Genomic DNA, 14,944 nt, shown 5'->3' with positions numbered 1-14,944 from the left:
AAGGACCTTGCCCTTACCCACTATGGCTGTTGTAATAGTTGTATTGAGGAAGAGAAATGCCATCTGGGAAGGGGGAGGAGTTGTTAGTTGTGAGGAGATTTTCTAGGTGTTAAGAGAAGTTTGGCGTTTTGCACAGACTTGGAGATGGGGGAAGAAAGTTGCTGTTTCCAAACTGAAAGAAGTTATTCAGACTAATGAATGGATTCCAGAGACAGTTCAGACATTGCTACATGTGGCTGCTGCAGACAGAAGTTGGAACCTTTTATTTGTACAGTGAGTGTGTCAGCCATTATCTGCTGTTTTAAGATCTCCATAACTTCATGTTAACTAAATGCAAGAGAAAAGATATACTAGTCATATCTGATGTGCTGCAGATTTGTTGTATATTAAAGAGATAACCCAGAGAATATTTTAGAAGTTATTATGCCTGAACAGTTTGCATAAATACACTAAATGGATTGCGCAGCTGCATTACATAAGGAAGTGACTGAGTGTGATGTGCTGCAGAGTTTGTTGTATATTAAAGAGATAACCCAGAGAATATTTTAGAAGTTATTCTGCCTGAATAGTTTGCATAAATACACTAAATGGATTGCACAGCTGCATTACATAAGGAAGTAACTGAGTGTGATGTGCTGCAGAGTTGTTGTATATTAAAGAGATAACCCAGAGAATATTCTAGAAGTTATTCTGCCTGAACAGTTTGCATAAATACACTAAATGGATTGCACAGCTGCATTACATAAGGAAGTAACTGAGTGTGATGTATATTAAAGAGATAACCCAGAGAATATTCTAGAAGTTATTCTGCCTGAACAGTTTGCACAAATACACTGACTGGATTTATAAAGCTACATTACATAAGGGCATAACTGTGAGTTTTTCTGCAGCTGTTTGTAGTAAAAGAGTGACTGACTTTGCAGTATAAGGCAAGTGGATTGCTGAAATTCAGTAATAAGGTAGAGACTTATGTTATTCAGTATTTCTGAGAAGTTTTTTTTTTTTTTTTTAACGTGTTTATTTAGTTTTCCTTCAATATCAAGAAAAAAAAAGAAATATAGAGCTCATTTGCTCACACTGTGCACCACGCAGGGTAAACTTTTTCCAATCATGTAAATAAAATAAGATATAACACTTTTATCTACAAAGGGGAAAAAAAAAAAAAATCTGCTTCCATACTCAAATATTACGTTTAACTATTAACCTGAGCAAATAAGAAAAAAAGGAAGAAAAGAGAAAAGAGAGAGAGAAAAAAGAAAAAAAAAATTCAACCTCCTCCACGACGCGAAAGGGAAGATAGGTTAGGGCACAAAACTTTTCAAAGCCAAGATACAGGGAATATTTCTCTAAGTATCAGACCTTCAAAATAGTCTGTTTTATGAAATGCCTTAGTAAGGATATATTGTATGGGGAACGGGTATGTCTGTATAATTTTTTCCCATTTATTGAAGAAACGCTGAATTGATTTATTATATATATTTGGGATATTATATTGTTCAAACATAATTTGATGTCTCACTGTATCTAAAAATACCTTAAAGGATGGTAATCTCGCCTGCTTGCAATTTCTTAATATTAAATTGCGGCCTATAAGTATAATAGTGTTAATCAAGTCATAATTCTGCGCTGTTGTGTTTAGGAAAAAAATATCTAAAGGTTCCAGAGATAGATATTCAGAGCAGAATTTACTTAGCCAGAAATTGACCTTCGGCCAAAATTGTCTTATTTTTGGGCAGAACCAGAAACAATGCATCAGGTCTGCCTCAGGCATAGAGCATTTATGGCATATTCCAGTACTATCGGGGGACCATACTGCCAGTCTTTTCGGTGTGATATAAGCATTGTTGAGTAATTTTAGAAAGGATTCATGCCAGGAGGAACGGAGAGGAGCTTCAATCAACCATTTGATACCCTTCTTAATATGATCACAAATGATTTCTGGAAAATGTTTTACCCAGTATCCTATATATTGATCACAGCTTAATTGTCATTGCTTTGCCAATAAAATTTTATATAACAATGAAATTGAGTGCTTTCCTTGCTTGTATACATTGATATAGTCACCAATTTGTTCGAAGCCTACCGACCAGCTCCCTAACTTAGATTTCTTATTAATAAAATGACGTAGCTAGAGATATGCAAAAAAGCCCTTCTTGGGGAGATCAAATTTACAAGCAATGTTCTCAAAGGTTCTTAAGTTGAAACTCTCATCAAAGCATTGTATTAACTTAGTGAGCCCTTTATCCGCCCATTCTTTAAATATCCCATAGTTACATCCAGCTATAAACTCTGGATTCCCTCTGATCGGTAAATAGTGGGAAATAGAGAAATTAATTTTGAGATACTTACATAGCATTTGCCACGCTTTAACCACATTGTACAAGCTAATAAAGCTTTTAATGCTATCTGGAAGTTGTAGAAGAGTACAGTGTAGAATTGCTTTGCATGAGAACGGATGTATCAAAGTCTCTTCTAAAGTTAAGTTAGTTAATACCTCCAAAGACTGGAGCCAATCCACCCCATTCCGTGCCAAGATGGCCATATTATATAGCTTGATGTCTGGGAAAGCTAGACCCCCAAGTTCCTTTAATTGTGACAGTTTTTTAATAGCTATCGTGTGCCGCGATTTAGCACATGTTTGATTAAATAGTTTAATATCTTTAATCTTAATGAATAACGGTAAATTATTCATGATATAAATTATCTGGGGGAATAGAATAGATTTGATCATCACAACTTTGGCTGACAGGGAGATTGGTAATAGTGCCCATCTTTGCAACTTAGTTTTAATTTGTGAGAAGAAAGGTGTAAAATTCAGTCGATACCAACAGTTGGGATCTTTATGTAACATAATTCCTAAGTATCTAATACTCGTAACCTCTTTTAAATTATATTGCACCATGCTATCCTTATTTTTGTGTATCCATAAAATCTCTGATTTAATCGTGTTGACTTTATATCCTGAAATACTGCTAAATAATTCTAGTGCCCTAAACGCGATTGGAATATTACTGTGTGTATGTTTAAAATAGAGGAGTAAATCGTCAGCATATAGGGACAACACAAACTTCTGAGCTCCAATCTTTATCCCCTCTAATTCTTGTCTAAGATAGATTGCTAATGGTTCAATGGCCACGTTGAATAGGAGAGGTGATAGAGGGCACCCCTGACGTGTTCCCTTCTCTAATTTAAAAAACGATGTTTGGTTGTTGTTGACCAGAATCGAGGAGATAGGATAGTTATATATAGTTTTAATAAAATCAATTATATTGCCTGAAAAGCCAAATTTTTGTAAAGCAATATACAGATGCTCCCATATTATAGAATCGAATGCCTTCTCCGCGTCGACCACAACCATAGCAAGATCAATGTGGTACAGTGGTTTTTCCTTGTGTAATTTGTTCCAGAAGTATTCGATTAACATATATGTTTTACGAACATTTTTCGTTGGAGATCTATTACACATGAAACCAGACTGATCTTGATGGATAATTTTATGAAGTACCTCCTTCAGCCGATTTGCGATTATCGAGGTTAATGATTTATAATCTGTATTCAGCAAGGAAAGAGGTCTGTATGACCCAGGGTCTGATAGAATTTTGTCTTTTTTTGGGATAAGGGTTATGATCGACACGGAGAAGAATTGAGACATTGTTTTCCCACTGGAAAAATATGCATTGAATAGACAAGTCAATATGGGGGCTATATCTATCTTCAATAATCTATAAAACTCCACCGGGATTTGGTCAGGCCCAGGCGCCTTCCCAAGTTTCGTTACTTCAATTGCTTTTATAACTTCGACTAAAGATATGGGAGCATTTATTGACTTAACTTGCTCTGAGGTAATCCGCGGGCAACTAATCTTATCCCAAAACATCTTACTCGCTTCTGTATCTATAGCTTTAGCAGCATATATATTCTTATAGTAATCTAAGAAAACCTTACTGATATCAGCCGCATGGATGTAATTCTGGCCTTCCCATCTGATATTCTCAATCACATTCTTCTGGTTCCTGGTTTTGTCTAACCTGGCCAAATATTTAACGGATCTCCCGTAACGACCACCGTATATGGCGTTCATTCTAGCTTCCTGTTGTGTCATTTTTGAACACAGGAATAAATCTCTTTCTTGGCGCGCACTTGAATACTTGTCCCAATACTTTTTTAATGGATTATTTATATAATTTTGATATGCCCTCGAGATGGTTTTTGTCAATTGGTTTTCCCGCGCCCTCATCTTTTTTTTCATATTGACCATGTGTAATTTGATCTCCCCTCTTAAAAAGGCCTTTGCTGCCTCCCAAAACACCTCATATTTGTTCGCATAATCTTTATTATTTATACAGTATTCCTGCCACTTGCTCTTTATCCAAATCTGAAATGCTCTATCGTTTATCATATACTTCGGAAAATAAAAGTTGTTTCCATTATTTCCCTGAGGTCCTCTAGTTCCTACTGATAAGGTAAATATAGCATGATCCAATAGGATGATTTCACCAATTTCTGCTGTGACATCATCTCTTAGGAGAGCGTTGGAAATTAAAAAAAAATCAATACGGGAGAAAGATCTATGTACACGAGACTCACACGTAAAGCTTTTACCATCAGGGTGATGAATACGCCATATGTCATGTAGCTTTAATTCTTTGCCTATTTGAAAAAATAATTTAGAATTCTGTGCTAGTCTGCCCCTCTGCCTATGGGGGAATCTGTCTAATAAAGGTATTGGAGTTAAATTAAAATCTCCCGCAAGTATTATATTAGGTGACTCGTATAACATTAGTCTTGCAATTATATCATTCCAAAACAATTGGTCTGAGGTATTGGGACCATAGATATTGCATACTACATATTTTACATTAAAAATTTCTATAGTGAGAATTATCCATCTATTATTAACATCTAGTTGTATATCGTAAATTCTATATTCCAACTCCTTGTTAATTAAAAAAGCAACCCCTCTCTTCCTACTGGCACAATCTGATGCTATGACTTGTCCAACCCACTTGCATTTAAGCTTCTGGGCTTCAGTGTTTTTAAGATGTGTCTCCTGCACTAGGGCTATATCAGGTTTCAGTTTATCAAGGTGCTTGATCATTAACTTCCTTTTTTTAGGTGACGAAATCCCACCTATGTTCCATGAAACAAACTTAACCGTCCTCATCTTGTTGTCTAATTGTGTTATACCGGAACTGCTCTAGTACACGGATTAAGAGATATATATGCGTGGGGAGGAGGAAGGGGGAAGAGAGAAAAAAAAAGGGGGAAGAAGAGAAGAAAAATAGTAATAAGAAAGGCGTCGTAAACATTTAAAAACATTTAGAACTCGACTCCATTTGTCTAATAAGTCTAGGAAAGATTACCCAATTACCCTTGGTTGTATTCAGGGTATTTGTCTGTTTTAACAGAATTCTCTAGCTTCTGTTGTACTATTTATGGTAATATTACCACCTGATTCCTCCAGAATTATTTTAGCAGGGTAAACTAATCTAGCCTTGAGACCTGCATTAATTAGTCTAGTGCAATATGGGGCAAGATCTTTTCTTTTCATTGAGGTCTCACTAGAGTAATCTTGAAACATCAGGACTTTTACTTGGCCGAAAGATAGATTCCCTACTTTCCTATAGGCTCTCAAAATATTACTCTTATCTTGATAACTTAAATACTTTATCAACACAGGTCTGTTACGGTTTTCTCTCATGTTATTTCTGTTTGTACCTAATCGGTGTGTCCTTTCAACTATAATAGGGGCTTTATCAAGAGAAATACCCAGAGCTAGTGGTAGTGTAGAGCTAGCGAAGGTTATTAGGTCAAAGTATTCATCGTTCTCTGGGAGACCAATAATTTTAAGGTTATTTTGTCTTGAACGATCTTCTAATTCATGGATTTTATCTTGTAGCATATTCAGTGTTTTGCTATTATCTGCTATGCTTCTTTCTTGTTTGTATATTATATCCTCGTTACTAGACACCCTGTCCTCCACCTCTGTAAGACGACTAGAGAATTGTTTTAGTTCTACCATTATGCTTGCCATTTGACTTTTAAGCATTTCAAATTGCGGTAAGAAAATTTCAGACATTTTTGCTACCAGAGGCTGAGTGTCGTTTTTGTGTGTTGTAAATTCTAAGGCACTGTCTAAGTGTGCTTCTGATGTTCTCACTCTTTTATCTTTTTGTTTGGCGGGCATGGCCGGGGAGTGGTGTTTATTATAAGTGATGTATTTATCCATGTACTGTGCGTTGTGAAACTTATCTACCTGTATTACTTTCCTATTCCCCTCCTGTGTATAAGTGAGAGTGAGCTGATATTGTGAACTATTTGGTACTGGGTAAGGGAACACACCCAGGCAAATAGAAGTTAAACTTAAGCAAGACTACCAAGAATGGTCTATATGTGTGTAAAAAATTAATATATAGCTATTGTGAACATATAATAAACTCGTGAGTTAAGCATGTGTTAACCAAAACAGTGTGCCATGCCTCAACCTTTATTTGAGGTTAATATAGACCCCCCTTCCCCAGAATGTCATTAAACAGAGCTATAAAACCTTAAATCCTTTATCATAGATAGAAAGATAGAATATAGATAGATAAAATATTAGCCAAAGACAGTAATCAAAGCTGCTTTGCTAGCCAGTGCTTATAACCTAGGTAAAGAGGGACTGAGGATTGGGTGGCTTTTTACATCAATATAACACTTGATGTAAATGGTCTAAAAAACTCTTAGGATGAATACTATTCTACTGGATGAGCTAGGAGGGTTTCCCAGTATACCCTTCTAGACTATATGAACTTTTGGATCAATTTTATATATTACAAGATGATATACAGGCCATTCAGACCCCTTCAGGCCTCCTCTAAAGTGCCCACCATTTGCAAGTACCCTTTCGTAACATAAATTTCAACACAAAACACAATTTCAACACAAAAGGGAAAAGAGAGAACACATTCAGACTAATAATGTTATAGAGCCTAACAATTTTTCCTTGCTTGTACTGAATACCATTTTGTTCTTTCCATTAAACTATGCCTGTAAATCGAATAGTCATGAGTCCATTCAGAAAACAAACAACAAAGAAAAAGGAGAAAAAAAGGCAAAAAAGGGAAAACCAAAGTCCTGTCATTAAACATGCGCGCTGACAGAGTTCTTATTATGTCCTCTGAGATTTTAAATCAGCAGCACGTGGGTTGATATACTTGCATTAGTTCCTGGAAAAAAATCCTCAAACTTTTCTGCTTATGTTGTTGTACTCATTAACAACTTAAGGTAGCTACATAGACTTTTACTTTATATAGCAAAAAATATGTCTCAGCAGTTATGGTTATCAGCACCTTCGGGGAGAGAAAAAAGGAAAGGACACACAGAGGCAACAATTGAGATGAAACGTCTTAACCAGTTCTAGTATACTTGCTCAATCCCCTCAGGTTTTCCTAGGTGCCGCCTTGCTTTCCTTATGTGCCACAGCTTCTTTCTTTATGGTTTGCAGGTGTACCTCTGGTTCTCTGTTGTGCTAGTGCTCGGCCTCTTCCTGCAGTATGGCAATCGGCTACCCGCCAAACAACCTACTTTGCTGTAACTACCGCCGGTCCTCTGTGCGGCTTGTATCTCCTGTGTCAGACAAGTGCATCCGGCCTGGGAGTTCGGCTCCGTCTTGGCCACTCTCCCGACCTCTCTGGGCTTGTTCTGTTCTTCCGCAGCTCTCGGTCTCCGTGGCCGCCGCCCCGCTCTGCACCACTCCGAAGTCACACGACCTCCTCTGTGCCTGGTTTCTGGGGGCGCCGCCCCACTCTGTACTGCAGGTCAGGATTGGGCAATCTTGCAGCAACGTCTAACACACGTTGCTCCTGTTTCCGAGTTCAGGCTCTTGCAACTGAGCCACTTTGCTTGTTCCACAGATCCGCCACGGGAACCTCTAACTAGGTGCTATTGCCCTAGGGAGTAGTCGCACTCCAACAATGGGCATATGGCAGGGAGAAGTTCGATACAAGCCCTCAGCAACCACGCTCAGATACCACGAGCGCTGCTTGGCTCCTTCCACCGGAACCGGAACCTCCAGACTCCAAACTGTTTCCACTTTCCTCTGAGGAAATTTCTGAGGAGAAGTTTTTTTGAGAACTGCATCGATCACAAGCAGCGCTCTCTAGCTTCGTTCACAAGCAGCAAGGGATAATTACCTCAACTAAATTCTATTAAGTATATGAAATTGCATTGTACAGCACCACCTCAAAGTATTTTACAACAACAGTTATGTTTATTATTTCATGAGCTCATGAAGGACTTCTGAGTTAAAAAAAAGGTATACTGATGTCATAAGAAGATATTGTGATTAATATTATTATTTGTATTTGTTACACTGTATGTTATTGGTTAAACACTTTATAATAATTTTTTTTTTTTTTTTTTAAATTGTTTATTGAAAAAGATAAATTAAACCAACAATGTAGGAGACGCAGCTCCAATACAGTGCAAATCAAATACATCTCTATTTCCTTTGTTACATGACAGAAATTAACTTAGCGATATACAATTGACAATTGAGTTTAAATTCCATTTCATCCAATTTAAACAGAAACACAAAAAGAACGTAAGATAAAAAAAAAAAAAATACTAAGCAAGGGAAAGCATCCTTCCTTGGTTACATACTACTTAAAGATAGGTCCTCTTCTCCTGAATCTAAATTAAGACTCAACTAAATGCATACATAATTCTGCTCGGACTGACCGAAATAGTCCCTAGACCGCTAAATACTGCTATATTCTAAATGTTAATCGTTAATTTTGCTAGTAAGGATTCTACTAGGAACATTCCGGGAGCCAACTACAAGCTCCTGGTACCTATAACAGGGGATTAAATCTACTAGTAACTTCTTATCTACCACTTCCTCCTGAATTTAAGCCATTACGGAGTTCCTATAGTTCCTTCTTTAATAAATCAAACAACCCTACTAGAGATCAGGCGCACAGCAAGGCCAGGCAGAAGGGGGGGAGGGCCGAGCGAGAGAGGGAGAGAAAAAAAAAAAAAAAAAAAAAAGGGGGGGGGGGAGGAGATTTTCTATCTTTTTCTTTCCGTCCTCTCCTTTTAATAAAATTTAACCAAGACACACCTCCCCAACATCCCCGTCTTTCCTCTAGTGTTTACCCAACCATAATCTAGGGAGCAAGCCACGTTCTATTTGGCTTTGTAGCCAGGGTGAGGCTTTATACTGCAACACCGCCTGTTCCTGCAACTCCTCAGGAAGTGAAATAATGTATGATTTCCATTTACTAAAAAATCTAGAAACTTGTTTGGGATTAATAGATCTTGAGTTATATTGCTCCAGAACCATTTGGTACTGGACTTCTTTCAAAAAATCGGTAAATTTAAGTGATTTATGATTCCTCCAGTTTCTTAGAATTAAATTTCGTGCTGTCAAGATACATACATTAATAAATCTGTTATTTGGGAGAGCTGTCGTATATTTACATAAGAACACTATCTGTTGTAGCGTAACTTTAACACTTGTCCCCATAATCTTAGAGACCCAGAAATTGATCTTCTGCCAAAATTGGGATATTTTGGGGCAGGACCAAAAACAGTGAACATAATCTGTGCGTTCCTTACTACACTTAGGACAGTTCCCTTTTTCAGGACTCCATTTAACAAGTCTAGCTGGAGTAAAATATGCCCTATTAACTAGTTTCATATGAGATTCTTTCCAAGCATGCATATGTGTTGCCCTAGCTACCAGTGACATACTCTGTGTTATCGTCTCGCTCTCTAATCTCAGATTTTCTTTTGCCCATTTTGTGGATATATCTAGAAGATTGTTTTGGCCCCATGCTCTCATAATAGCAATATATGGCTGAGAGATAGTGCTCACCCCCTCGCGATAATAAGTAATTATATGTTTCAGATCTTTATTATCTATCCCCACCCCTGTATCTAATCTCAATTTCTCCACCCAGTGCCTAATTTGCAAATAGGCAAAAAAATTAATATTCCCCTTGTTTCAGTGCAGATCTTATTGCATGCCTGTGGTTTGCCATTCGTTCATGTAACCACAGGCACGTTACGTGAACGAATGGCAAACCACAGGCATGCAATAAGATCTGCACTGAAACAAGGGGAATCCGAACAACCTGTGGCACGTCACTGTGCCAAACAAGGCCACTCTGTTTCTTCGATACGCTACATCCTCATTGACCATATACCCCCATTGGATCGGGGAGGAGACAGGAGCAAGATACTGCTTAAACGTGAAGCTCAGTGGATCTTCAAACTTGGAACTATCCATCCTGGTGGACTAAACACTACCCCAGATTTTAAAAACCTTGTTTGATCCCACAAGGCAGTGCTACGTACCTGGGGTATAACCCAGGGTCATAGTGGCTACGTGTAGCCTCCAGCCCCATTGCTCTAATGAGGTTTGTTGGCTGGTCGCTTACGACACACCCTAATGGGGGTAATTGCCCTCAACGGGGTAGTGGAAGCCTGGTCCCTGAGGCATAATTACCTACCCATGCACCTTAAACCTTGAATTGGGAAGCCATTAAATTACCTCTAAATACGAGGGCGTAACAAGATGGACAATCTTTGTTTGATTATACTTGGCTTTTTTACTAGTTGGTCAAGTCTAATTTTGTTTACAATTGTGATAATGATGAATTTATAACGGATACAATGTCTATACTTATACACCACTCCATGTTGCCTGACATGAGATTGGAGATAGAAGCACATATGTTCTTCTCTATAGAAGCTTGCTAATCTCCTAGATATTTCACTGTCAAATTAGGTGAATATCTTCAGCTGGCTTTGTAGTGTGTAACCATAAATGCAGTATAAAAGTATCTGGATACATATATACATTATTTTGGTGATGTGAATTAATTTTTCTCCCAATTGGTCCCAATATATTACCAATATATACAATACTAGAAGGTGAGATTGAAGACGTACAGCCAGGAAAAGTGCCAATTTTATTTAAAGGTCATTTAACATTATTACATCAATTGATAACAAGTACAGCAAAAAAAACCCATTTTTTGTTTATGAATTTATCCTTGTACATATCCTTACACATATATAATATTGTTTTAAACAACACTTCATTGTGATTAAGTATGATTATCACGTTTTGTCACAATATGAGATGTTAGTGGGCTGCACTATGCAACAGATCACAGCATTGTGACACAATCAAAGCTTGTTTATCATCACCATGCCTACAGTAGCTATGGTGATTTGTATACACAAAAGCACTAGATCAGCCGATTACGAATAGCATTATGGAGATCTAACGTATTTTTTCAAATATTCTTTAGTCTGTGTCACCTCTTGTTTATTACACATTTAGATGATAAAGTAGATGTGGAATTGTGACATTATAGCTTGTACACTTAATTCTATGTAGCCGCGAAACCGGAAGTGAGATTATAGCACTTCCGGTAGGCTTTAGCACAGTGGAACGCAAGATGCGTTCCACACTCGATGTTTGGCGCACTTTGGAGCAACACCTGTTTGGTGAGTGATTTGTTAAAGCACTATAAATTGTTTGAGTTTGGCTTGTTAATTTATGCTGATGAAGGGGTTGTGAACCCCGAAAACGTTCCAATAAAGAAATTTGTGGAAGACCTGAGAGTGCATTTTCCTTTGTTACATATATATATATATATATATATATATATATATATATATATATATATATATATACTGTGTGGGTTTGTGTGTATATATATATATACTGTGTGTGTATACTGTGTATGTATATATATATATATATATATATATATATTACTCACATACAATATGTCTATCTATTTAAATATGTAGTCAGGCGTTATCTGGTGACATTATTGAATTATATCATTCAAAATCAAAGAAGGGATGTGCTGTCTCCCCCCTCTGTTTCTCACTGTCTCCCTCTCTGTGTCTGCTATAGTTGAAACCAATGATAAAATACTTGCTAGGTGGTATTTAGCTCCAGTTCATGTATTGTGAACCCCCATTTGAATAACCCACGAGCCGCCACTGAGTTCAATATGTCTCTGTATAATCCTTTTGCAAAAGCATGTAAAATGCTCTATGAGGTAGAGCAAGAATGCATTCATGAAGCCTCTTTAAATGGAGTTCAAACTTCTAAAGTTTCTATGGTAATTCTTCAGGACAGAACATCAGATTGCCGAAGATATAATGCACAAAGAGTTAATGAGGTGGCTGTTATTTTCCAAAATTCTGATGATGAACCTCCTCTTGAACGTGAACTTCTTATTCATTGCCGCTCTGCATACCAAACAAAAAAAACCCAGAAAGAATAAGTGTCTTAGATCCTAATCTTGAACCATTGCTGTATCCTTTGTTGTTCCCATATGGGGACCAAAGTTGGGGGTCCAACATTGCTCTTAACTACAGGCCAACATCAATTAGTGATGTACAAAGAAGAGCAACCAGCAATCCAAGGATAAGAGTTAGTCAAATGAAATACTACTCTTACAGGCTTTCAATTCGGGATCAATTTAATCCTTTCCTTAGTGCTGGCAAGTTGACGCAGCAGTATTTTGTTGATGCTTATGTCAAGACTGAGGCTAACAGACTTAACTATATCCATCAAAATCAATCTAACCTTCGCATTGAAAAATATACAGGATTAATGGATTACATTCAAAGTGAAGCTGCTGCACATGATTAATGCCTGGAAAAGCAGTTATTTTGCCATCATCTTTTCAGGGAAGTCCACGAAATATGGCCCAAAACTACCATGATGCTATGGCCATTGTTAGAAAATATGGAAAACCGGATTACTTCATCACCCCTAAATGGCCTGAGATAGTCGATAACCTATTAGAAGGTCAAGCAGTGGAGTTCAGACCAGATTTGGTAGTAAGAGCTTTCAATCTCAAACTAAATTCTCTTTTGCATGATATCTTGAACAAACATGTTCTTGGAAGTCCTTGCGCAAAAGTGCATGTTATAGGATTTCAAAAAAGAGGACTACCACATGCTCATATCCTCTTAATATTGAAAGCCGAAGACAAGCCAAATGATGCTGAAACCATTGACACATTTATATCAGCTGAAATTCCAGATGAACATATTTATCTAAGACTACATGCTATTGTAATAAAGCATATGATACATGGTCCATGTGGAGAACATAATTTAAATTCTCCGTGCATGGTTGATGGTAACTGCAGCAAAAATTTTCCAAAACAATTTCAAGAACAAACTTTACTTAATGTTGATGGATATCTTCGATATCAGAGACAAAAAAATGAGGACCACAGTAATTGTGATAGGGAAAAAGATTGCCAATTCTTGGGTAGTTCCATATAGTCCATACTTCTGCTTGAAATATAACTGCCATATAAATGTAGAGAGTTGTGTTTCTGTTAAAAGTGTTAAATATATCTTCAAATATGTATATAAAGGCTACGATTGTGCAAATATTTCTATTAAGGAACATGCCACACTCCAGCATGATGAAATACATTTTTTGGACTCAAGATATGTCAGTGCTCCTGAAGCTGTTTGGAGGTAGTGATGTTGCAAACCTAAAAATTTCAGTTTGCGAATGGCGGACTCGAACTTCCGCAAATGTTCGCGAACTGGCGAACCGGGCGAACCGACATTGACTTCAATAGGTAGGCGAACTTAAAAACCCACAAGGACTCTTTCTGGCCACAATAGTGATGGAAAAGTTGTTTCAAGGGGACACCTGTACTGTGGCATGCCGGAGGGGGATCCATGGCAAAACTCCCACGGAAAATTTCATAGTTGATGCAGAGTCTGGTTTTAACCCATAAAGGGCCTAAATCACCTAACATTCCTAAATTGTTTGGAATAATGTGCTTTAAAACATCAGGTATGATGTTGTATCGATCAGGTAGTGTAAAGGTTACGCCCGCTTCACAGTGACAGACCAAACTCCCCGTGTAACGCACCGCAAACAACTGCAAACAGTCCATTTGCACAACCACGAGATAGATAGATTTGATAGGTACATAGATTAAATAGATCAATAGATGCAATATACATATGATAGATACAAATTACATAGATCAATAGATGCAATATACATTTGATAGATACAAATTGCATAGATCAATCGATGCAATATACATTTGATAGATACAAATTACATAGATCAAAAGATGCAATATACATTTGATAGATACGAATTACATAGATCAATAGATGCAATATATATTTGATAGATACGATTGATAATTAGATAGATTCAATAGATAAATAGATAGATTTGATAGATATATAATTTCCCTGACAGAGTATAACAATAAGACATGCGGTCTGGGACCCGTGGTGTGTTAAGTAGTACTAATCTTAGCAGTTTACTACTACCTGTTACTCCCCCTATCGGGGGAGGACTATATGGCCTGCATTTTTGGAACAGGGAGATGGAAGAAGATGATTGGTCTGTCCTCCTACTTCAAATTTGGCCTAAACACAAGTGGCTGTCTCAAAACAGTCCGGCCACGAGATAGATAAATTTGATAGATATACATAGATTGATAGTTAGATAGAATCGATAGAAGATAAATAGATAGATTTGATAGATATATAATTACCCTGACAAAGTATAATAATAAAACATGCGATCTGGGACCCATGGTAACTAGGTTGTGTTAAGTAGTACTATTCTTAGCACTTTAATACGTGTTACTCCCCCTAATCTATATGGCCTGCCCGATTACCCTGACAAAATATAACAACAAGACATGCGGTCTTGGACCCATGGTAACTAGGTTGTGTTAAGTAGTACTATTCTTAGCAATTGAATCCCTTTTACTCCCCCAATCGGGGAGGTCTATATGGCCTGCATCATATATAATTACCCTGACAAAATATAACAATAAGACATGCGGTCTGGGACCCATGGTAACTAGGTTGTGTTAAGTAGTACTATTCTTAGCACTTTAATTTTACTCCCCCTATCGGGGAGGTCTAT

The 14,944-nt window shown here is 37.3% G+C and overlaps 1 pseudogene; it reads left to right on the top strand.

Annotated features, from left to right (window-relative positions):
• The first annotated feature begins 12,454 nt into the window (after nucleotides 1-12,454).
• Nucleotides 12,455-13,516, top strand: LOC128657849 (uncharacterized; annotated as a pseudogene).
• Nucleotides 13,517-14,944: the final 1,428 nt, after the last annotated feature.

This window comes from Bombina bombina, chromosome 4, assembly GCF_027579735.1.
Source record: "Bombina bombina isolate aBomBom1 chromosome 4, aBomBom1.pri, whole genome shotgun sequence".
In the NCBI taxonomy this organism is placed as follows: Eukaryota; Metazoa; Chordata; class Amphibia; order Anura; family Bombinatoridae; genus Bombina; species Bombina bombina.
This window is presented reverse-complemented; position numbering and strand designations above follow the sequence as displayed.